This window comes from Eurosta solidaginis, chromosome 4, assembly GCF_040869045.1.
Source record: "Eurosta solidaginis isolate ZX-2024a chromosome 4, ASM4086904v1, whole genome shotgun sequence".
In the NCBI taxonomy this organism is placed as follows: Eukaryota; Metazoa; Arthropoda; class Insecta; order Diptera; family Tephritidae; genus Eurosta; species Eurosta solidaginis.
The window spans coordinates 167,388,331-167,414,104 of record NC_090322.1 but is presented as its reverse complement, the minus strand read 5'-3'; positions in this window follow the sequence as shown (position 1 = coordinate 167,414,104).

The following is a 25,774-nucleotide window of genomic DNA, read 5'->3' as shown; positions in this document are numbered from 1 at the left end:
TAGTTATAACAAGTAAAGGTGTCTAAGTTCGGTTGTAACCGAACATTATATACTCAGCGTGAACTTTAATTGTACATTTCATTTCAGATAAATTACTTTTCTATATAACACGTGGCACCGCCCGTTAAAAAAAATTCTCCCCTTTTCCTCTTACAATAAAACTTGATAAGTGAAATATCATTCATTCAAAACTATATTTTGCTAAGTTATAGCTTATTTATTATTCTAGTATACGACCCTTTTAGACTTGTTTATATCTAAGTTGCCGTGGTCTTTAACCCGTCCATTTTACTAGAAATATTTTCTGGTATAATGAAAATATGTGTACACAATTTCATCACGATATGCTAATTTTTCTTCGAGTTATGGCTCCCGAAACATGGAAAATTGCTTAGTCATAAAAGGGGCGGTTCCACGTCCATTTAAACATTTTTTTTCAAATTTTTATCAAGAGTCTCAATGTCAGTCCACATGTCAAATTTCAACATTCTAGGTGTATTATTTACTAAATATTTAGGTTTTTTGTGTTTTCCAAAATGTTATATATATATAAAGTGGGTGTGGTTATCATCCGATTTCGCTCATTTTCAACACCAATCTATTCTGGGTCAAAGTAAGCCCGTGTACCAAATTTGGTGAAGATATATCAATATTATATGGCGGCCACCGTGGTGTGATGGTAGCGTGCTCCGCCTATCACACCGTATGCCCTGGGTTCAACTCCCGGGCAAAGCAACATCAAAATTTTAGAAATAAGATTTTTCAATTAGAAGAAAATTTTTCTAAGCGGGGTCGCCCCTCGGCAGTGTCTGGCAAGCGCTCCGATTGTATTTCTGCCATGAAAAGCTCTCAGTGAAAACTCATCTGCCTTGCAGATGCCGTTCGGAGTCGGCATAAAACATGTAGGTCCCGTCCGGCCAATTTGTAGGGAAAAATCAAGAGGAGCACGACGCAAATTGGAAGAGAAGCTCGGCCTTAGATCTCTTCGGAGGTTATCGCGCCTTACATTTTTATTTTTTTTATATCAATATTTACTCAAGTTATCGTGTTAAAGGGCAGACGGACGCACGGACGGACATGGCTCAATCAAATTTTTATACTCAGCGTGCTTTGCACACAGAGTATAATAACTTTGATTGGCTAACGATTGGTTGTACAGGTGTAAAGGAATCGAGATAGATATGGACTTATCAAAATTATCAGTATCGAAAAAAAATTGGAGTGAACCATGTCCGTCCGTCCGTCTGTCCGTTAACACGATAACTTGAGTAAATTTTGAGGTATCTTGATGAAATTTGGTATGTAGGTTCCTGGGTACTCATCTCAGATCGCTATTTAAAAAGAACGAAATCGGACTACAACCACGCCCACTTTTTCGATATCGGAAATTAAAAAAATGCCATAATTCTATACCAAATATGAAAAAAGGGATGAACATTGTAATTGGATTGGTTTATTGGAAAAAGTTTTGCAGGGCGAAATCAAAAGCCCTTGGAATCTTGGCAGGAATACTGTTAGTGGTATTACATATATAAATAAATTAGCGGTACCCAACAGATGATGTTCTCGGTCACCCTGGTCCACATTTTGGTCGATATCTCGAAAACGCCTTCACATATACAACTAAGGGCCACTCCCTTTTAAAACTCTTATTAATACCTTTAATTTGATACCCATATCGTACAAACGCATTCTAGAGTCACCCCTGGTCCACCTTTATGGCGTTATTTCTAAAAGGCGTCCACCTATAGAACTAATGCCCACTCCCTTTTAAAATATTCATTAACACCTTTCATTTGATACCCATATCGTACAAACACATTCTAGAGTCACCCCTGGTCCACCTTTATGGCGATATCTGGAAAAAGCCGTCCACCTATAGAACTAAGGCCCACTCCCTTTTAAAATACACATTAACACCTTTCATTTGATACCAAAATCGTACAAACGCATTCTAGGGTCACCCCTGGTCCACCTGTATGGCGATATCTCGAAACGGCGTCCACCTATGGAACTAAGAATCACTCAAAACTTACCAAAAGTAACCAAAGTAACTTACCCGAAGTATGTGAACTCAATAAACTTGGGCAACATCAGGTTTGATGGCGGAAGCGGAGCATATATTTTTGCATCCATGCATAGACTATTTCCGTGACAATTTAGGTATCACCTTCGGGTGAGCACTTAAGAATTATTTCGATATAATCTCGAAGCCATTACTGGATTGATTATCCCGACTTTGTGGGACTAGTACCTGATCACATCTAGAGCACTTCGCGTTTATTTTTGAGGTCACTTCGTGATCGTTTCCATCCATTTTCGTAATCGCTAAAACGCCATATCACGGAAAATTTCGGTATTTTGGGCTAGATTGAAGACCGTTTACACCATCTTCAGTTAGACAATTGTGTATAAGTTATCGAAACTGAAACTTCACATCTCAGTTAAGTCCAAGGAAAAACTGTAAGCAAAGGTCAGCTGTTTGGGTAGTTTTGGTAGTTCATGTACTCACAATAGATTTTTGCTATTTTTTCTAAAAAATATTCACAATTTTATAAGGGTTGGCCACCATGTATTGGTGAAAACGAAAATGTCAAATGAAGCTATCTGATAAATAAACCATTCTTCCCAACCTCTGTTAAACTGTCGAAAAACCGTGCGCACAGAAATCTGAGCTTTTCTAGATATCGGCAGAGTGAGTGATGAATCAACTACTCTGCCCCCTCAGTCTGCCAGCTTCTGTAGAGGGAGCTTGCTTATCATAAGTACCATAAGTACCGTGAGACCTCGCAATCATTCCGGTTTGCCCACACCAAGACCGTTGTCCTATTCTTATATCCCTCGATTTTCCTCAAAAGATAACAGAGCCATTCTTGAACATCGCATCTATACAGTTCATTTTCTTCAATATCGCTGTGCCTGGAGAGCAAAAAACACAATGGGAGAAATTGAGAATACTTATGGATGCCAGAGAGTCTCGACACCTCTGCACGATATCCTACTTTATCACGGTATTTTCTAATGCTTTTAATGTAGGTTGGCCGTCGACAAATGTCGGTACATTTTATGTTTGAGACGGTACTGAAGCAGTATGTCTGTTCTGCCTATGGCATTGACCTACGCCTGGTAGACTGTGCAAGGGTCAAGAGGGTAGAACCTGCAGATGCTATGAGTGCAAATCATTTCCAGTTCCCATTACGAGGTTACTTTGCGCCATAATAGCTGTGTTTTTTTTTTTACTTCTATATACGTTTACGCTTACACTTTATATGGACTGCTACCCTTCAAAAAACGCGATTACTCCATAAATAATGTAAGGAATACTCCTTTGGGAGTATAGGAGTGTTCCAAAACTAATCTGTATTCATACAAAAAATGTGCTCCAATTAACATTGCGATGTCCTAGGAGAAGAGTAGGTGATCCCACTCTCGCTTTGTTTGTGAGTATTCCATAGAGTACATACGTGAGAGTACTTTCCAAAGTACTTTCACTGTTGTATTCCATGGAGCACCCACAGAGGATCATATGCCAAAGTACTAAAGAGAAATTGTGTCGGAAAGAATTATCGGAGTGAATTTAATTTAAAATGAAAGTAAATGAAAAGGGGCAATACAACTTTCATATCTTTTACTACGAATATTCTTATGTTATTTAGCATTTGCGTGAATAAAGAAACTAATATTTCTCTATACTATAGTCTGTATACATAAAACCAGTGCGCGGTTGCATTTTATCAGAGTTGCCATAGTAAAATTTTATTATCAGTTATTTGTATGCAATATTTTACTTTTGGCAACTCTGTTCGATCGTCATCATGTCGTGATCACGGTCGTTAAAAAACGAGCAAATCGGCTGATGGTGGTCCCCAAACGCATTGCAAAGGAGTATTGTTAGAGTACTCCAACATGAAGAAAATGGAACACGTAATCCAACAAATTTTGCAGGGTAAGCGACAAACTTTAAATACACCTCTGAAATTGCTGCGCATAAAATTTGTCCTACTAAATTTCAATACGCATTATACAGATGTAACTGAAATATGTGTCTTTGTTTCACCCTCTACACTAATTCTATGTATTCTATGTGTGTCCACAATTCATCGCTACTGATTCAGCTATATGTTATACCCTAGGGCCAGCCGAGGGTTGTGCCTCCGCTTTTCGGTACACCCTGTGCTGTATCTGTAGTTATTTAACCACTGCCGTTAGATGGGTCTCCTAAGCATTATCTAAGCGAGGATAGGCGTTTTTTCACGCGCAATTTCTGATTGTTTTCAGGTGTGAAAGTGGGAGTGGGTGTGGGAGTGAGAGTGCGAGTGGGAATAGTCGAAAGCCAAAGTTTGGCAGTTTTAAGTTCCCGCGTCCGCTAGTAGTTTTGAATTACATAAATAATTACCTTGTTTATATAGATAGCACAAAGCACAACAACAAGCCAATACTAACTTAGCCAATAGCACTGTGGGTATAAAACTGCCATAAATCAAACCAGTGCAATCTTCGAATATGAACCAAATGAGCGTACATAGACCACTAAAGGAGAAATGGGTTGCATGGAGTTATAGAACTGTTTGTTTGAAAATTTGTATATAAGAAATTTGCATCAGCTGCATGAATATGCGAAAGCAAGGCAAACAACAACGCAACAACAATTCAGGCTAAGAGCGTTGTATTATGCAAACACCTAAAAATAAATATGTGTGTGTGTGTAAATGGACATTGGTGGCAGCGTAACCAATACAAAATATGGCAAAAAATTAACAACAACAACACCTACATATGTATATCTGCCATACAACAAACGACAAGGCACTAAATCAACATTTCACTTTGATGAATGATGACCACCACACGCTGGTCAGCAGCATTACTAAACTTCAGGACGACAATGTCTCCTACACCAACGAAGAAGGAGGCTGTGAAAGAAAAGCAAGATAAAATTTGAATCGAGAAGAATTGGTAGTTGTGAGAATTTTTCGCTTTTACGAATGGCGTGTACACATGAATATGGAATGGGAGGGGAAAGGAGAAAAACATAAAAAATGCATGCGGCCAAGGACCGTTATACTGAAAAATGCCCAAACATCAAAATAACGGTGCTAGTGCGCTGCAAAGCACAGCCAATAATTGACGCGAATGCATATACGCCTACATCTACACATGCATGTATCTAAATATGTTTGTATGTATGAGTTATCTTTCACTGAAAGTCAAATCTGTGGGGGAGCTTAGTATATATGTATGTACATACCTCCGTTTATTTGTAAATACATACATATGTAGGAGTACACATATCGACGCAGCTATTACAAAAAAAACAATAACTACAAGCAAAAATAAAAACAATGCACACATGGGGTATCAAACTTCATAAGAATGAAAAGGATAATGCAGCGCAGGGAGCAATTCAAAAGCAGAGTAATGTCGATGCAAGGAAGCTTTTCAAAAGCTATATGCAAAACAAAAAATACAGCTACGGAATCAAAATGGTGGAGTGTATACGTATATAAGTATTTTTTCAATTCAACCCCACAGCTCTAGAGATTGGCTGACTTAGGGGATCTGCAGAGGTTAGGTCGACGCAGCGATCCCATGCCAGTTTTTGCAGCTGTATGGCCAAACACTCTCCTCAAATTTTTGGGTCGTGCTAGCCTTCAGACGTGGTTGCCGTGGAACGCACGAATCTATATAGAAAATATGGCTGAAGAGGCCACGCTTCCCAGGAACTTAAGGAGTCATCTCCGTAAGCATTATGAAGAAATTCGGGACTTCAGTATTCAACCGTCTGAAGACAAGGAGCACAAAAACGCCTTCAGAGACATCCATAGAAAGTCGTCAGACTATTATGCTAGAGATAGCCCGGTGAACCCTGTTGTTAAAGACAAATACTGGGAAGCCCGTCATACCCAATGTATATTCCGCTTGTAACAAATCATCTTTTCATTTTCAAACTGGAACCAACGCCTCTAACATCCTTTTATCTGTGGTCCAACCCTGTTGCAACAGCAAGTTTCCCTACTCCCGTTAGAGGATATTGATGACAATTTGTGAGTGGCCACACCTTTTGCATGGGGCGAAATACTGCTACAACAAGAACAACGGAACCTATATGTTTCATCTCGACTCCGAACAGAAGCCGCACGAAAGGTGAATTTTCGCTTAAAAGCTTTACATGGCAGAAACCACTGCCGAGGGGCGAAAACGCTTTTAAAAATTGTTTTCTAATTTATAAAAAAAGTGTTCTATAGTTTTAATGCTGCTCTGCTCGCGACTGGAAAATATGATCTTAGGTGTCGTCTACCACCACACGAATGTGGCTGCACCAAGCCTTACGAAAACTATTATCGGGCATATGCCTTACGATTTGAACCTGGGTATGCTCATGAGAGTCCGTAAGTTCTGCCTAATGTGGCATCGATAAAAAAGCATTAAAGAGGGTCTTGCAGTCAACGAAGACAAGACTAAGTACTCGCTGTAATGAAAACAAGAGTCGACGCATTTACTCTAGGTAGCTAAGTCGTGATTGAAAGTATTCTTTCATTATACTCTGCGTAGCTTGCGTTTCTCGGGTCTTATTCCGTCTTATGAAGCGCGATGTTTATTAATTAATACGAAATCATTACAACATAGGAGACTAATGTTGTTGTTGTACTTTATCTATGACTTAATTCGAAGGGCTATTGATTGGACAGATACTCCCATTGAAAGGTATCCTTATTAATACGAGAGTTTGGAAGAAAACAAAGGCGGACCACACTGAGTTAGGAAGAACCAGTAAGGATATACTTGGCCTTCTTTGTTGTCAAAATTAGGGCCAGTTACCGTTGAGGAGTTCTTTTTCAACGAGGTGACTAGAATCTTTGAAGTAACAAACGAGTGTGTACGAAAATTTCTGCGGTTTTAGGGTTATGCTAAAGCATTGGCGTTTGCGAGAAGAAAGGGGGTGCTGTGATTATATGACTAGGCCTTAGAACTATTGTAGAGTGATAAACTACGACAGGAAAAGACTTCAGCTATTCAGAAATAAGACGAGGCAAGGTGGCGACGGAAGGGGGCAGCCATAGAAATGTGACAGAAATACCGCCGGTCTGAAAAACTCGATTTAAAGACCAAATAACTCTTTAAAAATTGTGTAAACTTGACCATACTTAGTCCTGATAAGGCAAAATCTCAACAATAGATTCTTGGAGTATTTGCCAAATCACTTCCGTGGGGCGACCCCCCATAGAAAAAATTTGGTTTAATTGAAAGAACTTATTTATAAAATTTTGATGTTGCTTTGTACAGGGCATGAAGCCAGGATCTTGGGTATTTTAGGCGGAATACGCTACCACCACACCACGGTGGCCGGCCTTCGGTATACTTATGCTCTATTATAAGAACAAGAGTTAGCCCAGACTATACCCTTGCCATTCCTTTCCCTTCCCTTCCTTTCATCCGATTTTTCTTCCTTAATTTTCCTTTCCTTTGTTTTGCTTTCCTTTCCTTTTCTTTCCGTTTTGTTTTGTTTTTTTTTTGTTTTGTTTTGTTTTGTTTTGTTTTGTGTTGTTTTGTTTTGTTTTGTTTTTTTTTGTTTTGTTTTGTTTTGTTTTGTTTTGTTTTGTTTTGTTTTGTTTTGTTTTGTTTTGTTTTGTTTTGTTTTGTTTTGTTTTGTTTTTTTTGTTTTGTTTTGTTTTGTTTTGTTTTGTTTTGTTTTGTTTTGTTTTGTTTTGTTTTGTTTTGTTTTGTTTTGTTTTGTTTTGTTTTTTTTGTTTTGTTTTGTTTTGTTTTGTTTTGTTTTGTTTTGTTTTGTTTTCTTTTTTTCTTTTCTTTCCTTTCCTTTGCATTCCATACCATTCCATTATTTCCCTTTCTTTCCTTTCCTTTCCGTTTCATTCCATTCCTTTCTTTTTCTTTCCATTCCTTTCCTTTTCTTTTCTGTTTTCCTTTTCATTCCTCTCTTTGTCTTTCATTTCCTTCCCTTTCTTCTTCTTACCTTTCCTTTCCTTACCTTTCGTTTCCTTTCCTTTCCTTTCCTTTCCATTCCTTGCCTTTCCATCTTTCCCATTATTTTTATACTCAGTTCAGCAGAGCTCACAGAGTATATTAAGTTTGATTGGATAACGGTTGGTTGTACATATATAAAGGAATCGAGATAGATATAGACTTCCATATATCAAAATAATCAGGATCGAAAAAAAATTTGATTGAGCCATGTCCGTCCGTCCGTTAACACGATAACTTGAGTAAATTTTGAGGTATCTTGATGAAATTTGGTACGTAGGTTCCTGAGCACTCATCTCAGATCGCTATTTAAAATGAACGATATCGGACTATAACCACGCCCACTTTTTCGATATCGAAAATTTCGAAAAACCGAAAAAGTGCGATTATTCATTACAAAAGACAGCTAAAGCGACGAAACTTGGTAGGTGCGTTGAACTTTTGACGCAGAATAGAAAACTAGTAAAATTTTGGACACTGGGCGTGGCACCGCCCACTTTAAAAGAAGGTAATTTAAAACTTTTGCAAGCTGTAATTTGGCAGTCGTTGAAGATATCATGATGAAATTTGGCAGAAACGTTACTCCTATTACTATATGTACGCTTAATAAAAATTTGCAAAATCGGAGAAGGACCACGCACTGTTTTAAAAAAAATTTTTTTTTAAAGTAAAATTTTAACAAAAAATTTAATATCTTTACAGTATATAAGTAAATTATGTCAACATTCAACTCCAGTAATGATATGGTGCAACAAAATACAAAAATAACAGAAAATTTCAAAATGGGCGTGGCTCCGCCCTTTTTCATTTAATTTGCCTAGGATACTTTTAACGCCATAAGTCGAACAAAAATTAACCAATCCTTTTTAAATTTGGTAGGGGCATAGATTTTATGGCGTGAACTGTTTTCTGTGAAAATGGGCAAAATCGGTTGATGCCACGCCCAGTTTTTATACACAGTCGTCCGTCTGTCCTTCCGCATGGCCGTTAACACGATAACTTGAGCAAAAATCGACATATCTTTAATGAACTTAGTTCACGTGCTTACTTGAACTCACTTTATCTTGGTATGAAAAATGAACGAAATCCGACTATGACCACGCCCACTTTTTCGATATCGAAAATTACGAAAAATGAAAAAATGCCATAATTCTATACCAAATACGAAAAAAGGGATGAAACATGGTAAGGTAATTGGATTGTTTTATTGACGCGAAATATAACTTTAGAAAAAACTTTATAAAATGGTTGTGACACCTACCATATTAAGTAGAAGAAAATGAAAAAGTTCTGCAGGGCGAAATAAAAAACCCTTAAAATCTTGGCAGGTATTACATATATAAATAAATTAGCGGTATCCAACAGATGATGTTCTGGGTCACCCTGGTCCACATTTTGGTCGATATCTGGAAAACGCCTTCACACCACTCCCTTTTAAAACTCTCATTAATACCTTTAATTTGATACCCATATCGGACAAACTCATTCTAGAGTCACCCCTGGTCCACCTTTATGGCGATATCTCGAAAAGCGAACACCTATAGAGCGAAGGCCCACTCCCTTTTAAAAATGCTCATTAACACCTTTCATTTGATACCCATATCGTACAAACAAAGTCTAGAGTCACCCCTGGTCCACCTTTATGGCGATATCTCGAAAAGGCGTCCACCTATAGAACTAAGCCCCACGCCCTTTTAAAACACGCATTAACACCTTTCATTTGATATCCATATCGTACAAACATATTCTAAAGTCACCGCTGGTCCACCTTTATGGCGATATCTCGAAAAGGCGAACACCTATAGAACGAAGGCCCACTCCCTTTTAAAAATACTCATTAACACCTTTCATTTGATACCCATATCGTACAAACAAAGTCTAGAGTCACCCCTGGTCTACCTTTATTGCGATACCTCGAAAAGGCGTCCACCTATAGAACTAAGGCCCACTCCCTTTTAAAATACTCATTAACTCCTTTCGTTTGATACTCATATTGCACGAACGAATTCTAGAGTCACCCCTGGCCCACCTTTATGGCGATATCTCGAAACGGCGTCCACCTATGGAACTAAGGATTACTACCTTTTAAAATAGTCATTAACACCTTTCTTTTGATACCGATATTGTACAAACAAATTCTAGGCTCACCCCTGCTCCACCTTTATGGCGATATCTCGAAACGGCGTCCACCTATGGAACTAAGGATTACTCCTTTTTAAAATATTCATTAACACCTTTCTTTTGATACTATATTGTACAAACAAATTCTAGGGTCATCCCTGGTCCACCTTTATGGCGATATCTTGAAACGGCGTCCACATATGGAACTAAGGATTACTCCCTTTTAAATACTCATTAACACCTTTCATTTGATACCCATATCGTACAAACGCATTCTAGAGTCACCCCTGGTCCACCTTTATGGCGATATCTCGAAAAGGCGACCACCTATACAACAACCACCACTCCCTTTTAAAACCCTCATTAACACCTTTCATTTGATACCCATATCGTACAAACAAAGTCTAGAGTCACCCCTGGTCCACCTTTATTGCGATACCTCGAAAAGGCGTCCACCTATAGAACTAAGGCCCACTCCCTTTTAAAATACTCATTAACTCCTTTCGTTTGATACCCATATTGCACGAACGAATTCTAGAGTCACCCCTGGTCCACCTTTATGGCGATATTTCGAAACGGCATCCACCTATAGAACTAAGGCCCACTCCCTTTTAAAATACTCATTAACACCATTCGTTTGATACCCATATTGTACAAACAAATTCTAGGGTCACCCCTGGTCCACCTTTGTGGCGATATCTCAAAACGGCGTCCACCTATGGAACTAAGGATTACTCCCTTTTAAAATACTCATTAACACCTTTCATTTGATACCCATATCGTACAAACGCATTCTATAGTCAACCCTGATCCACATTTATGGCTATATCCCTAAATGGCGTCCACCTATAGAACTATGGCCCACTCCCTCATAAAATACTATTTAATGCCTTTCATTTGATACACATTCCAGGGTTTCTCTCGGTTCATTTTCCTACATGGTTATTTTCCCTTATGTTGTCACCATAGCTCTCAACTGAGTATGTAATGTTCGGTTACACCCGAACTTAACCTTCCTTACTTGTTTTTTATACCTTATTTTATTATTTAAAAATTTTCAACACAACATTGTTGCAACCAACAAAACGAATAAATACTCCAACTTTAATAATCTCTTTGGTTTTTGCGAACACTTTGAATATCAGCAAAGAGAATTACACATTCATTCATTTCCCCGCGAGATCAAATCTAAGTTCGCTTGCAAAAGGCCTGCTGGTTTTTCAACAAAACAACATCGAACATATACTGCGTTCGTAGTGTGAGTGTAAACATTCTCCTAGTTGGAATAGGTGTTTAGCATTGGTTGTGGTGCCATTTTAAAATTAATATTTAGCGCTGTATTTAACTTTTATGAAATTTTTTTAAGGCCTGCACTTAAGTTTAGAATTATAGTTTGGCGGTAAAAGAGCAACGAAATTGTCTGCTCTTTTTGCTTATTTATTTATGAATAGTTTTTGCAGGATATTGTGGTGTCTTTATGTTGTCTTATTGCACTTTTGATTTTGTTCACTTGTCTGTATTGCGCCTTGTCGATATCGGGACTCTGAAACTCGGTACTATGAGGAGATCTCTTTAATACTTTCAGTTACTGTTAAAAGCAAAGAACATTGCATAATAGAGTGGATAGTTTCAGTTCTATTTAAGTACAGCTTTTGTAAAGCCACATATATATAGATATGTATTACACATTCCTTCATACAAATTCTAAAAGCCCTCTCAAAGAAAATTCAGCATAAAAGCAAGGCTAGCAAATTAATCGAATTATTGCCACTACACAGCCGGTCAGTCAAACATTTACTTGAAAAAAAAAAAAAAAAAATGGATGAAACGGAAATCAAATACTTGCAACTACGTTCAAACCTATCAGTACATGAGTAGGTAATATAAAAAAATGTCTTCTCTCATATGGAGGAAAAGTCCCACATGCAAGTGAAGTATGCCGCAGGCGTAACATGCAAATCAGCGGAATATAAGAAAAAAATTGTAGCTGGACAAATGCGCCAAAGAAATGGATAAATAGTGACGACATAAAAAATTAAAAATAGAATAGAATGCAAAAAAAGAATACTTATTGAAACAAAAATGATGTTCAACTGAGTGCAATTAATTTCTTTTGCATACCTACAGGCGCATATGCCAGGATAACATTTTTTAAGGAGCAAATGGAAACGGAATTCCAATGCAGAAGGGAAAGGTTTGAGGTTTCCTAGTGCTAAATGTAAAAGACAACGAGATTCGCTTGGATTCCAAGCCTTGAAAAAGAAATGGCATACATTTTTAAACTTTATATAGCTACATATACACACATATATTTGTACTCATCCTGCTTTTGTATAGGCCGTAGGATGCATAAATTCGTGGAATTCATGAAAATTTCAAAAGCAAATGTCAAATGTTGGCGAAAACTACAAATTTTTTGGGCTGTGCCACGCCTCTTTCTAGAAAAAAAAACTTGATATAGTAATTCTGTATATGATTTAGATGAGTGGGAGGATTCAGGTCAGGTAGGAGACGAATTAGGTAGGAGAGCGGGGGAAGGAAAAATCTTTTATTAACAAGTAAGGAAGGCTAAGTTCGGGTGTAACCGAACATTACCTACTCAGCTGAGAGCTTTGGAGACAAATGTTGGAGTTGAATGTTGATATCTATATATATAAAATTCAAATTATATATGTACGTAGGTATAGATCGAGTTGCGTTCTAAACGGATCGACTGATCACAACCAAACTTGCACAACCTTCCAAGGATGGTCATAGGCTAAGCATAATATCGGTATATAAAATGGGCGTGGCACCTCCCATGCAAAATGAATATTTGGTACTACATAACTATGAAGGTATTCATGCTATAACATTGAAATTCAGTAAGGAGTTATATGAGGTCAATCCCTAACACCTCTAAGAAAATGTGCGGTGGGAGAGAAGGGGGCGTGGCACCTCCCATATAAATGGAATTTATCATACTGCATATCTCTGGATGTAGTAATGGTATGATAATGAAAATTGGTAAGGAGCTATTTGAGGTTAAGCCCTAACACCTCCAGTAAAATGTGGAATTGGGAAAAGGGGGCGTGGCACCTTCCCTACAAATTGGACTTTTAAGAACTATGGCTGCCGTACAAACTTAGATTATTATAACAGCTAAAGTTTGACTACAGATTTGTTTGACTGTTATTCCTTTTGGTTGTTTAGTAATTTTCCGCCGTTAAAATTTTTTTCTTAACTTCGGTCTATCCACATCTTCTATCTATATATATATATATACATATATAAAGTTAAAATTATGAATGTTTGTATGTAGGTATAAATAGGGTTGCGCCCTAAACAGATAGGCCGGTCACAACTAAGTTTGAATCACACACTAGAAACCTTCTAAAGATAGTCATAGGCTAAACATAACTTCAATATAAAGAACGGGAGTGGCACCTACCATACAAATGGAATGTTTGATACAGCATAAGTCTGGAAATATTCCCAGAACATTGAAATCCAGTAAATAGTTAAATTTGATCAATCCCTAATACCATTAAGAAAACAAGGGGTGAGTAAGCAGGGGCGTGGCACCTCCCATACAAATGGAATAATGAAAATTGGTAAGGAGCTATATGACGTTAAGTCCTAACACCGCCAGTAATATGTGGAATTGAAAAAACAAAAGCACAAGACAAATGGGACTTTCAGAACTATGGCTGGCTTAAAAACTTAGGTTATTTCAACACGTAAAGTTTGATTGCGGAGTAGGTTTTGGCTGTTATTCCTTTAGTATTCTTTTATGTTATCTTTAGGGTTGGTATTTTTGGAGACACCTGTAGGGACCGGAAAAAACATTTCTCTTTAATTTGATATTAATTGATGTAAGAGCAAAAAGAGAAATCACTATGGCAGTTCTCAGATACCGCGGATACCCTTTGTGTAGTGGATGTACAACTCCGCATTTAAATGAGCACTGTTTACAAACATCTGATACACCGATGTGCAACATAAGCAAACGGTGACACGGTGAGGGTGTGCACCATGACTCATAAACAGTCGCTGCAAGTTTTAGACCGAACCCTTAAGATTTTAAGGCGTAATGATCATCCCAGAGGTGGTGCTTTCCTGTTACCTGCTGGAACAGCCGCAGTTTTTCGTCTATAGACGGCTTTACTTACAATAATTTACGCTCTTTAGAAATATGAGAGGGCATTTTGGTGGAAATACTTCAGCAGCAGCTTTTGCTAACCAACTTCTTGAAATTTCCTGCAAGTTTTTGAGAAATTATGACATCACCTGAAACTTTAATAGCTAATGTTTCTTCCAAATATTGAATCTATCTTTACAAACTATAAATGGCTTTGAGAAAAGGACTTTTAGGCACCTTACCTCACTAGAACCAAGACAACTTATCACTCTATTAACACAGTCGTGGAAGAGTCCCAAGCTGTGCATATTCGACTGAGTTTATTAGCTCTTTTGAGCCATCAGAAACATCTCCTCATCCGTTGGTCCTTAAAAAAGGGCCCATAATATCATTGAAGCAATTCATTTAATCGGAGAATTTCGAAAACAAAAAAGTTTAAAACCAAGGATTCCGTTGATACCGATAGATTTGTCTTTTCAATTTTAAGTGCCTCAAATTTCCGGTTCAATGAAGCTCAAGGACGATCATTAGCTGCGAATCAAGAGATTTATGAGCGCAATACAAACCTTTATAGCTTCAGAGCTTCTGCATCATACAACAACAATCATTAGCTGTAGCAGAAGTCAATCTTACCAACTCATGTTTTTCCCATGGCCAGTTACGCGTAGCATGCACATTTTTATAGAAACGTGGGGTAAAACCCACGGACATAAGCTAGTTTACTTATATACTGTAAAGATATACAATTTTTTGCTAAAATTTGACTTAAATTTTTTTTTTTTTAAGTGGGCGTCATCCTATTTTGCAAATTTTTATTTAGAACACATATGGTATTAGGAGTAACGTTCATGCCAAATTTCATCATGACATCTTCAACGACTGCCAAATTACAGCTTTCAAAACTTTTAAGTTACCTTCTTTTAAAAGTGGGCGGTGCCACTCCCATTGTCCAAATTTTCACTAATTTTCTATTATGCGTCATAAGTTCAACTCACCTACCAAGTTTCTCCGCTTTCTCAGCTAAAATTTATCCCTTTCGAGGTGAAGTTCGGAGTGAGCATAAACAAGTTCGTCCGGAACCGCCCTTTTGTGGAAAATTTAAAAGTATGCGTGTAATAAATAGCAAGGAAAGTGGAAAGGTAAATAGAGATGTACTAGAAGATAAAAGGGAAGGAGAGAAATAATAGGAGAAATACTTAGTACAAATAGGAAAACATGGGTGTTATAGATTAAGTGGTACCTGCTTTGGGAAACGTAGGCGTGGCAGCGCCCCCTTCTAGAACTAACCCAAATAATTGATATACCTGATATAGATAAAGATAAGTAGCAGAAAGAAGGGAACCCCGTTTAAAATAAATTAAAGCCAGATTCGGGTACATGAGTCTTATATATGAACAAGAATCCGACTGGAGAAAAGTAGGCGGAGCCTTTTCAAGAATAAACCCAAACTAGTGATATCTTCGTTAGTATTCCAAGTGGATATCCAATACTTTTAAACGTTATCCTATATAGGAAGAAATTGAGGAGTGGATGGAATATAAGAAGTAGAGGGATAGTTAAGGCAGGAGGGAGGTGAATAGGAAGTAGGGTGTTAGACTCATAAAACTTGGCGATATAAGCGCACACTACGACCAAGTTTAAATACGACAGCAAGAGACAGAAACTTGCAGAAAAAAGTTGAGCAAGGTACATGAGGACCCATATGAGTGGCAGGAAGCTTGCCAAATTTATCCATAGTCAGCGCAGGATTTATAAACTGCATCGACTGGCTGCTAATGCCTACTCCTGCACCCGACCACTTACTTATATTCCTCTCACAATAGCGCTCGCCCAATTGCAACTGCAAGAGGAATGTGAGTTTCGCAATGTCATTAGGCAATTAAACTATGTCTAGAGTAATATCTAAACTTAGGGGACTCCCATAAAATAGATTTGAAAATGGAGGAAGCCATTGGAAAAGTCAAGCCTTACAAATCAATAGCCCCAGACGGAATAGCCATGCCTGCGTTTAAATTCTCAGGTAATGATGAATCCAGTTACTTAGCGCATGCTCTCAATTTGTTGTTATACACTGACTTTGACTCTGTCATACCTAAAAGATGGAAGCTAGCTCGCTGGTCTCGTTACAAAATCACTAGAAACCAGCTAACCAAAGAGAATCATGTCGTTATCCAGAAGCGAATACAGTGGCAACCCTCTTTTAACACAAATTTTAGGTTTGACAGTGATCAGCTTGTTTTCCGTAAAATGACTACCACCCAATAACCGCCATTAACGTCCGGGTAAGTTGCGAATATTTCCAGACACAGGCAATCATCACACCAAGACAAATAGAGAGCTCATCTCTTCTCAGCAGTCTAAAAAAATGGAGCGAAACTATTTGAGTGGTCACCAAGCGTCGGTGCAATTAATGAAGCTAACATCCAAGTCCAAGGAATGGTAAACGGACAGCAATACGGTGCTGTCCCTCTTTTATTATATTTCTATATATTGAAACTGCCTTCCCCACCAGAAGCAGTATTTATTGTTTCTTATGCCGACGACTCCGTAATAATGCCAACTTCTCGGAAGGATCAGATGACAGAAATCGAAGTTGATGGCATTGTGACACAAACTGTAGAAGGCTGTAAGCCTACCACAACACTGCTCTTAGGACTGAAGGGTTGTCTATTCATAGTGAGTCGAAAATGTTCAATTGTTAGAAATTGGGACATCCAAAGGGACAACTGCTTGTTGCACCCTGCCTTCAGCCTAATAAGGGACTTCTACGTAAGAACAATTATGAGATTCGTTATCTTAGAGCAAAATATAAAGGGGTCTTCAGTGTTCTACACACAGAGTCTTATTATCAGAGACAAAAGCAAAATTTTGCAGAAGAGGAAAACACATTTCCTGGGGAATCACATTTCAGTCTGACTCAACTTTTATCTGGATACTGTTAGAGGTCAAACTCTCCATTCGATGTGTTTTAGTTAACTCCCGTTAGGCGACTTCCTTGACAAATTGTAAAGGGTAGCGTATTGGATGGGGAAGCAAAACAAAAGGGGAATAGAACGATAAGCCAAAATAAGGAGGAAAAAGTATGAGGAATGGGATAATGCGAAAGAAGACAAAGACAGAGTTAGATCGAAAATGGAAATCAAGAAAAAATGAAGAGAAGTAAAAGAAGAAATATGAAATATATAGAACGGTACAGGGAATAGTAGAGGAAAAGAGAAAAAGGAATACCAAGCAATAGCGCTGTTTGCTGAACAAGGAAACTATTGAGTCCTAGGTTAATCTGGAGTGTTATGACATTCAGCGCTGTAGTAAACAGTTATAGGAGTAGAGGTTTCTTTGCCACTGGGGAAATGGGCATTGTTGGTCGTTACGTATCTCACTGGTTAGCTGATTTCCCAGGCTTTTAAGTAGCGTTACCACAGTTGCCCGTTTCAATTCAGGAATGCTAAAGAGAGGTTGTGAAACGTTGAGGACACGTGTTGTAAATTTCTCCCCAAATCGCCAAGTTGTTTTCACATCAGCATGACTGTAAGCGGAGAAATTTATTCTGCGTATATTCTGTCGATCTACGTCGATTTAGACCTCAAATCAGGACTGGATATACCAGGAGTGACATAAAGAGTTAAAATTCCTGGAGGAAATTGGAATTTCTCTTATTAACAGAATATGATTAAAGTTTAGATAAGTATACATACTTTTTTAATGAAGAAAGACAGACAATTTTACTTGCGATTTATACTAAGTTATCTTAACTCGGACACTGTTCAAATTGCAATGATTAACCTTAAATTTCACATGTGATAGCTTAGTTTCGAAAAATGTGTATATGTCGGTGTGAGTATGAAAATCGACGAAGATCGTATGTACTTAAGAATAATAACAATCGATAATTTCAGTGTTGAATAACTACTAGAAGCTAAATGTAGTAGGTGGCGGTAACACCCCCTTCCAGTAAGACGAGAAGCATTCGTGGGCTTACTCCTTTTCCCGGGCCACGTCTAGTACTGCTAATTTGACAGCCGGTCTTTCGAAAACTCCCTGCGAGGTTTGTATGGTGGCACTCCGAACCTGTCCGTCCGAAGCAGTCTTTGTATCTAGCACTCTACATCTCTGCCAGACATTTCTTACAGTTCCAGGGTCAACAACCACGACCAAATCTCCTACTCGAATCGGCTTCTTCTTCTCATGCCATTTTGTGCGGCAAATTAAGCTTGGGAAGTATTCCTTGACCCACCGCTGCCAGAAATGCTGAGCATATTGTTGGGCTGTAAGTCACGTATGACGTAGAACATTATGGTGATCGTCAAAGATGGCAAGGGATTTCATCCCATTAGAACTACCCAACAAAAAATGATTGGGGGTTAAGGTTTCCTCTTGTTCACTATGGATTGGTATATACGTTAATGGTCGGGAGTTAATGATATTTTCTATTTTCGTCATCATACTATGAAGCAGCTCATCAGTCGGTGCCCGAGTCGGAGTAATTTTATAAAATATGTTTATAAGTGAGCGAGCCAGGCGCTCCCATGCGCCCCCATATGATGGGCTGCCGGTGTGATGAATTTCCATGATGTCGTGTCTGTAAAAACCTGGTGTCTGTAAAAACCAGACTCACGAATCTTTAATTTATCGTAACCCTCGAATACGATTCCAGTAATCGTTGGATTTGGAAGTGATGCTGCTTCATAGTTAAATACAAAATTCCACCTCAAGCTTTTCAGTACAATATTTGTCTAAGGCTGTTTTTTTTTGTTGTAGTACACCTTTAAAATATGTATTTGATAAGTTACTGCTCCTCTACTTCATTATCACTTTTCATCAGAATATGATGTATGCGTGTACGTAAATAACCAAATATGTGAAAAAAAATAAAATTCAAATAATGGGCAACGCCCCAACAAAAGCAAATGTGGTAAAGGAAACGGAATCGAAAATATTGGAATTGCTAATCAAATGTGTGTATTTGTACCTAAAATGTATGGAAAATGATTGAGTATATTCTTTTTGTACCTACTTTAGACCGTATAAAAATAATAATAATACAACTGATGTCCTAACGGTTCGCCATTGACCAACAATATGCCACGCAAGTATAGGAAACGAAATACGGTAATTCGCACTACCAGGATCCAGCACAAAAAGATCTACGGCTGAATGTCATAACGCTCCAGATTAATGTAGGAATCTATGTAGTCCTACGTTAATCTTGAGTGTTATGACATTAAGCGCTGTAGTAAACAGTTATAGGAGTAGAGGTTTCTTTGCCACTGGGGAAAGGGGCATTGTCGGTCGATACGTCTCTCACTGGTTAGCTGATTTCCCAGGCTTTTAAGTAGCGTTACCACAGTTGCCAGTTTCAATTCAGGAATGCTAAAGAGGGGTTGTGACCCGTTGAGGACATGTGTTGTAAATCTCTCCCCCAAATCGCCAAGTTGTTTTCACATCAGCATGACATTTCTTTATTGGCTTACTGATATTCATAGCTTAGCCTTTAGGATACCTTCGTGCACCTCTGTGGTTGTGACTGTAATAGGCGCGGTTTAGGTTAGTGCTTCAGTATAGTCGCCATTTGGTCTTGTAAACCGAAGTTTATATCAACAAGTGAGGAAGGCTAAGTTCGGGTGTAACCGAACATTACATACTCAGTTGAGAGCTATGGAGACAAAATAAGGGAAATCACCATGTAGGAAAATGCACCTAGGGTAACCCTGGAATGTGGTTGTATGACATGTGTATCAAGTGGAAGGTATTAAAGAGTATTTTAAGAGAGAGTAGGCCATAGTTCTATTGATGGACGCCATTTAGGGATATCGCCATAAAGGTGGACCAGGGCTGACTCTAGAATTTGTTTGTACGATATGGGTATCAAATGAAAGGTGTTACTGAGCATTTTAAGAGGGAGTGGGCCTTAGGTCTATCGGTGGACGACTTTTCGAGATATCGCCATAAAGGTGGACCAGGGGTGACTCTAGAATATGTTTGTACGATATGGGTATCAAATGAAAGCTGTTAATGAGTATTTTGAAAAGGAGTGATCCTTAGTTCCATAGGTCGACGCCGTTTCGAGATATCGCCATAAAGGTGGACCAGGGGTGTCTCTAGAATGTGTTTGTACGATATGGGAATCAAATGAAAGGTGTTACTAAGCATTTTAAGAGGGAGTGGGCATGATGTCTATAGGTGGACGCCTTTTCGAGATATCGTCATTAGGGTGGGCAGGGGTGACTCTAGAATGTGTTTGTACGATATGGGTATCAAACGAAAGGTGTTACTGAGCATTTTAATAGGGAGTGGGCATTAGGTCTATAGGTGGACGCCTTTTCGAGATATCGCTATTAGGGTGGGCCAGGGGTGACTCTAGAATGTTTGTACGATATGGGTATCAAACGAAAGGTGTTACTGAGCATTTTAAGAGGGAGTGGGCATTAGGTCTATAGGTGGACGCCTTTTCGAGATATCGTCATTAGGGTGGGCAGGGGTGACTCTAGAATGTGTTTGTACGATATGGGTATCAAACGAAAGGTGTTACTGAGCATTTTAAGAGGGAGTGGGCATTAGGTCTATAGGTGGACGCCTTTCCGAGAAATCGCCATTAGGGTGGGCCAGGGGTGACTCTAGAATGTTTGTACGATATGGGTATCAAACGAAAGGTGTTACTGAGCATTTTAAGAGGGAGTGGGCATTAGGTCTATAGGTGGACGCCTTTTGGAGATATCGCCATTAGGGTGGGCCAGGGGTGACTCTAGAATGTTTGTACGATATGGGTATCAAACGAAAGGTGTTACTGAGCATTTTAAGAGGGAGTGGACATTAGGTCTATAGGTGGACGCCTTTTCGAGATACCGCCATTAGGGTGGGCCAGGGGTGACTCTAGAATGTTTGTACGATATGGGTATCAAACGAAAGGTGTTACTGAGCATTTTAATAGGGAGTGGGCATTAGGTCTATAGGTGGACGCCTTTTCGAGATATCGCTATTAGGGTGGGCCAGGGGTGACTCTAGAATGTTTGTACTGGGCGTGGCTTCAACCGATTTCGCCCTTTTTCACAGAAAACAGTTACCGTCCTAGGAGCCAAGCCTCTACCAAATTTCACAAGGATTGGTTAATTTTTGTTCGACTTATGGCGTTAAAAGTATCCTAGACAAATTAAATGAAAAAGGGCGGAGCCACTCCCATTTTGAAATTTTCTTTTATTTTTGTATTTTGTTGCACCATATCATTACTGGAGTTGAATGTTGACATAATTTGCTTATATACTGTAAAGATATTAAATTTTTTGTAAAAATTTTACTTTAAAAAAAAATTTTTTTTAAAAGTGGGCGTGGTCCTTCCCCGATTTTGCTAATTTTTATTAAGCGTACATATAGTAATAGTAGTAACGTTCCTGACAAATTTCATCATGATATCTTCAACGACTGCCAAATTTCATCTTGCAAAAGTTTTAAATTACCTTCTTTTAAAAGTGGGCGGTGCCACGCCCATTGTCCAAAATTTTATTAATTTTCTATTCTGCGTCATAAGTTCAACTCATCTACCAAGTTTCGTCGCTTTATCGGTCTTTTGTAATGAATTATCGCACTTTTTCGGTTTTTCGAAATTTTCGATATCGAAAAAGTGGGCGTGGTTATAGTCCGATATCGTTCATTTTAAATAGCGATCTGAGATGAGTGCTCAGGAACCTACATACCAAATTTCATCAAGATACCTTAAAATTTACTCAAGTTATCGTGTTAACGGACGGACGGACGGACGGACGGACGGACGGACATGGCTCAATCAAATTTTTTTTCGATCCTGATTATTTTGATATATGGAAGTCTATATCTATCTCGATTCCTTTATATATGTACAACCAACCGTTATCCAATCAAACTTAATATACTCTGTGAGCTCTGCTCAACTGAGTATAAAAATTGCCAGCAAAAAACAATCGGGCGTTTTTCGGTTCGGAGAAAGCTTTATCGCCAAAAGCGATTGGTATTTTATCGTTATGTAAAGTGGTGTTTCACAAGGCCTTCTTGGTTGATCAGAGTTTCCAATAACCAGCAGAGAGGTTGCAGTTTTTAAGAAGCTTATCTCATCCCTTTTTCCGGGACCATAATATTAATTCGTCGCACATGTTCACATTGTTTCGCTAAGGTTGTAGCTTCGGCTGGTTCCTGCGGAACTCACATGAAGGATCAATGGGTATGGAAAGATAGGCAAGTTTGTGCTTCGTATATGCTTTAAAGCTCTTCTAGTTAGCTTTTTTTTAAAGCTAATGAAGGTTCGGCGCTCGCGGTTATGAAAAAGGCAGGTCGATATACAGAGAAATGTATGGGTTGGTGATGAGATAAAAGAGACCGCATAGATCACCAGACAAAGCAACTTATTAGCCCTGCGGTCGCGATGAAGATGACGACTTTGGCTATTTTCTGCGACTATGGTGAGGGCATATCCATTTGCCGCGCTGAACGTCGTGTTATTTACTTGTTTTTCATGGTGCTGTTCTCTATAATTGTCAAGGAAATTGGAATGCCAGAAGTTATGGTAGGCATTGTAGTTGTTGAGGATTATGCGATTTTCATTCGGGAGTAATGCTCTGGTGTTGGAGTGATAATCAATTAACCAACAGGTGATAGAAGGTATGATAATATTTTCGATTTCAAGGTCGACATCAGATAGTTATACCTTGAACTTCGAAAGAGTGAAAAATATCGCTGAGTGATGGGTGATAAGAACTTCCTTCCTCCTCCCTTCCGATCCAGCAGTCAAGTACGTCGAGGAGGAGGTGGTCATACTGTGGGTCAGGGACGAATAAGTCCACCTGGATGGTATAAAGCTTCATCGCAATCCTGGTGTGACTATCTCTGGTATTATAGGCTGCCTAGTTTGACATCACAGTGTGAATAAAACATTCGTGAGGGGAGTTTCCATTGCTAGAATTTGAACATCTAAGAAAATAGCATTGAGCGAAGCATGTATTGCCTTGTGTTCCTCGTCCGCTCTTTTTAAATAGCGACGCTAATTTGCCCTAGCTAGGCAACTGAAAAGTAAAGCACTCTATGATGTATGACTCGGAGTCGTAGACGCTATCCGCAGATGAGCTGTATGACCTTTAAGCAGATATAAACATATTGCACACTGGCTAGGCTAAGTTATGGATGAAGATGCCGTGGCCTAGAAAATATTTCCATCGGCAACCGAATCCGGAAGCAGAGGAGCCCCATTGAGAGAAGGCCATTTAGGAAGCACGAAACTCCCTTGCTGCCCCCAATTGGAGTTACTAACGGTCAAAATCACTTAGGCGGTTAAGTACCAATTGAATTAATAGTAATGATGATGATTGAGCCAACACCGCCTAGGGGCTTAAGGAGTCATCTCCGTAGGCATTATGAGGAAAAACGGCAGCTGAGAATTCAGCCGTATGAAGCAAAAAAACACAAGAGGTCCTGATTGAACTCCACAAACAGGCGTCGGACCTTTATGCCAGGAATTGCACGGTGAATCCAGTACTCAAAAAACAGTACCCAAAACTTGCGGAAGAGGAAAGCATACTCCCTAGGGAAACGCGGGACACTCTAGCTCAACTTCGTTCTGGATACTGTAACAGGCTAAACTCTTACCTATCCAGAATTAACCCCAACATACAAAATGTATGTCCCGCTTGCAATGTGTCCCCACATGGGACCAACCATCTCTTTAATAATTAAAAATATAAATATAAATAAAAATAATAAAATTTAAGTTTAATTGAACCAACGCCTCTAACACCCCTTTCATTATGGTCCACCCCTGTTGAAACAGCAAGTTTCCTTGGACTCCCATTAGAGGATATTGATGACAATTTGTGATCGGTCGCGCCTATTAGGTGGGGCGAAGCACTGCTAAAACAACAACAACAACATGACGAATGACGATAATGGGAGGTGAGTACCAAGAACCCCATATCGAATTTCTATTAGACATCTTAAATTTTGGTCGTGTTATCATCTTCTGAATATTGTAATATTTAAGTTTGGATGCCTGGATGCCTAGACGTTTGTTTTTGTGACTCAATCATGGCAGACGGGCCAAATGGATTTAAATGAAATTTGGAAAGCTGATAGCTTGGCTTTTTTTATTAAAAACGAGGAGGTCATATGCCTCCTGGGAACAGCCAGAACGGCTGAACAGATTTGGATGTAATTTGACACAGAGACACTACGAGCAGGCCAGGCCTAGTTCTCCACCTGCGATTTGATGGATCTCTTAGAGCCACCATAGAGGTTAAGGGCTGGCGCAAGGTGCTCAAATGGCAGAAAAGGCGATACACGTGTTCAACCGATGGTTCTAAGGTAATGAAATCCCTCTGGAACATTTTTTGTAAATTAACTCTACCTGCATTTGTTCTATGCCATACATGCGCAGCTGACTAAAAATAACTTCATATAATCGTTATTTTCATGCGGTCTAATGTACGTATATACGTACATACGTTTTTATGTTTGTATATTTCCTTGCATGTATATATTTATGTAAATGTATCTATACGTGACTTCAGCAACATTGTCAACATGTACTTACATACCTAAATAAAAACAAGTAAGGGTGTCTAGGTTCGGGTGCAACCGAACATTATATACTCAGCGTGAGTTTCAATTGTACAGTTCATTTCAGACAAATTACTTTTCCAATCGTTCTGAGGCATATTTTAAACACAAACTATTTCCAAAAAAGTAAGGGAGTCTAATTTAATTTATGCTGCTGTTCTTTTTACATATTTATTTACATATCTGCAGTGTAGGGAAACATACCGAAAACTAGAAGCTTTCGATATATTTCAATATTATGAACTTTGGTAAGATAACGGCATGAACGTCTCGAGATAAATATAGACTTCCATATATCAAAATGCTCAGAATGAAAAAAGGAATTGATTAAGTCATGTCCGTCCGTCCCCCTGTAAAGTAAATATTGCGATAACTTATTGAAATTTTTTATATGGTTTCCTTGGCACTCATATCCCATCGCTGTTTGAAATGGAAAACACAAAAAACTGATTATTTAGTAAATAATACACCTAAAATATTGAAATTTGACCTAGGCCTTTTTTACCAGAAATCTTTCTTCCTATTAGAGATATACGCCGCCGATAAACGCGGCGGTTGTCTGTAAAGGATTTGTATTCTTCCTACTTTCCTTTTTTAAACTTTATGAAAGTGCGTTTTTCTGTGACGATGAAATCGGCGGTACGCTCGAGCGAAATAAGTATATTCAGGTGGTCGGATGCCAATGTTACCATCGGTTGCCAGTTAACGCAGTTTATATATAGATGTTTATAATTTCTAGGTATGCATCGCCTGACCGGACAATTAAGCCCTGATGTTCTAAGACACTTTCCCTACGGCCGATGACGGGATCAAATATATGATATTGCACTGAGTGGTATAAGATAAACCGGAGGCCACCTCCATTTCCGCTATCGCGATCTTTTCCGTGGACATTATACCCAGAACAGGTCTGCAGAGCAGATCTTGCTGTGAGTTTAGTCTCTTGAACCGCAGCAATTCGGATGTTGTGCCGCTTCATGA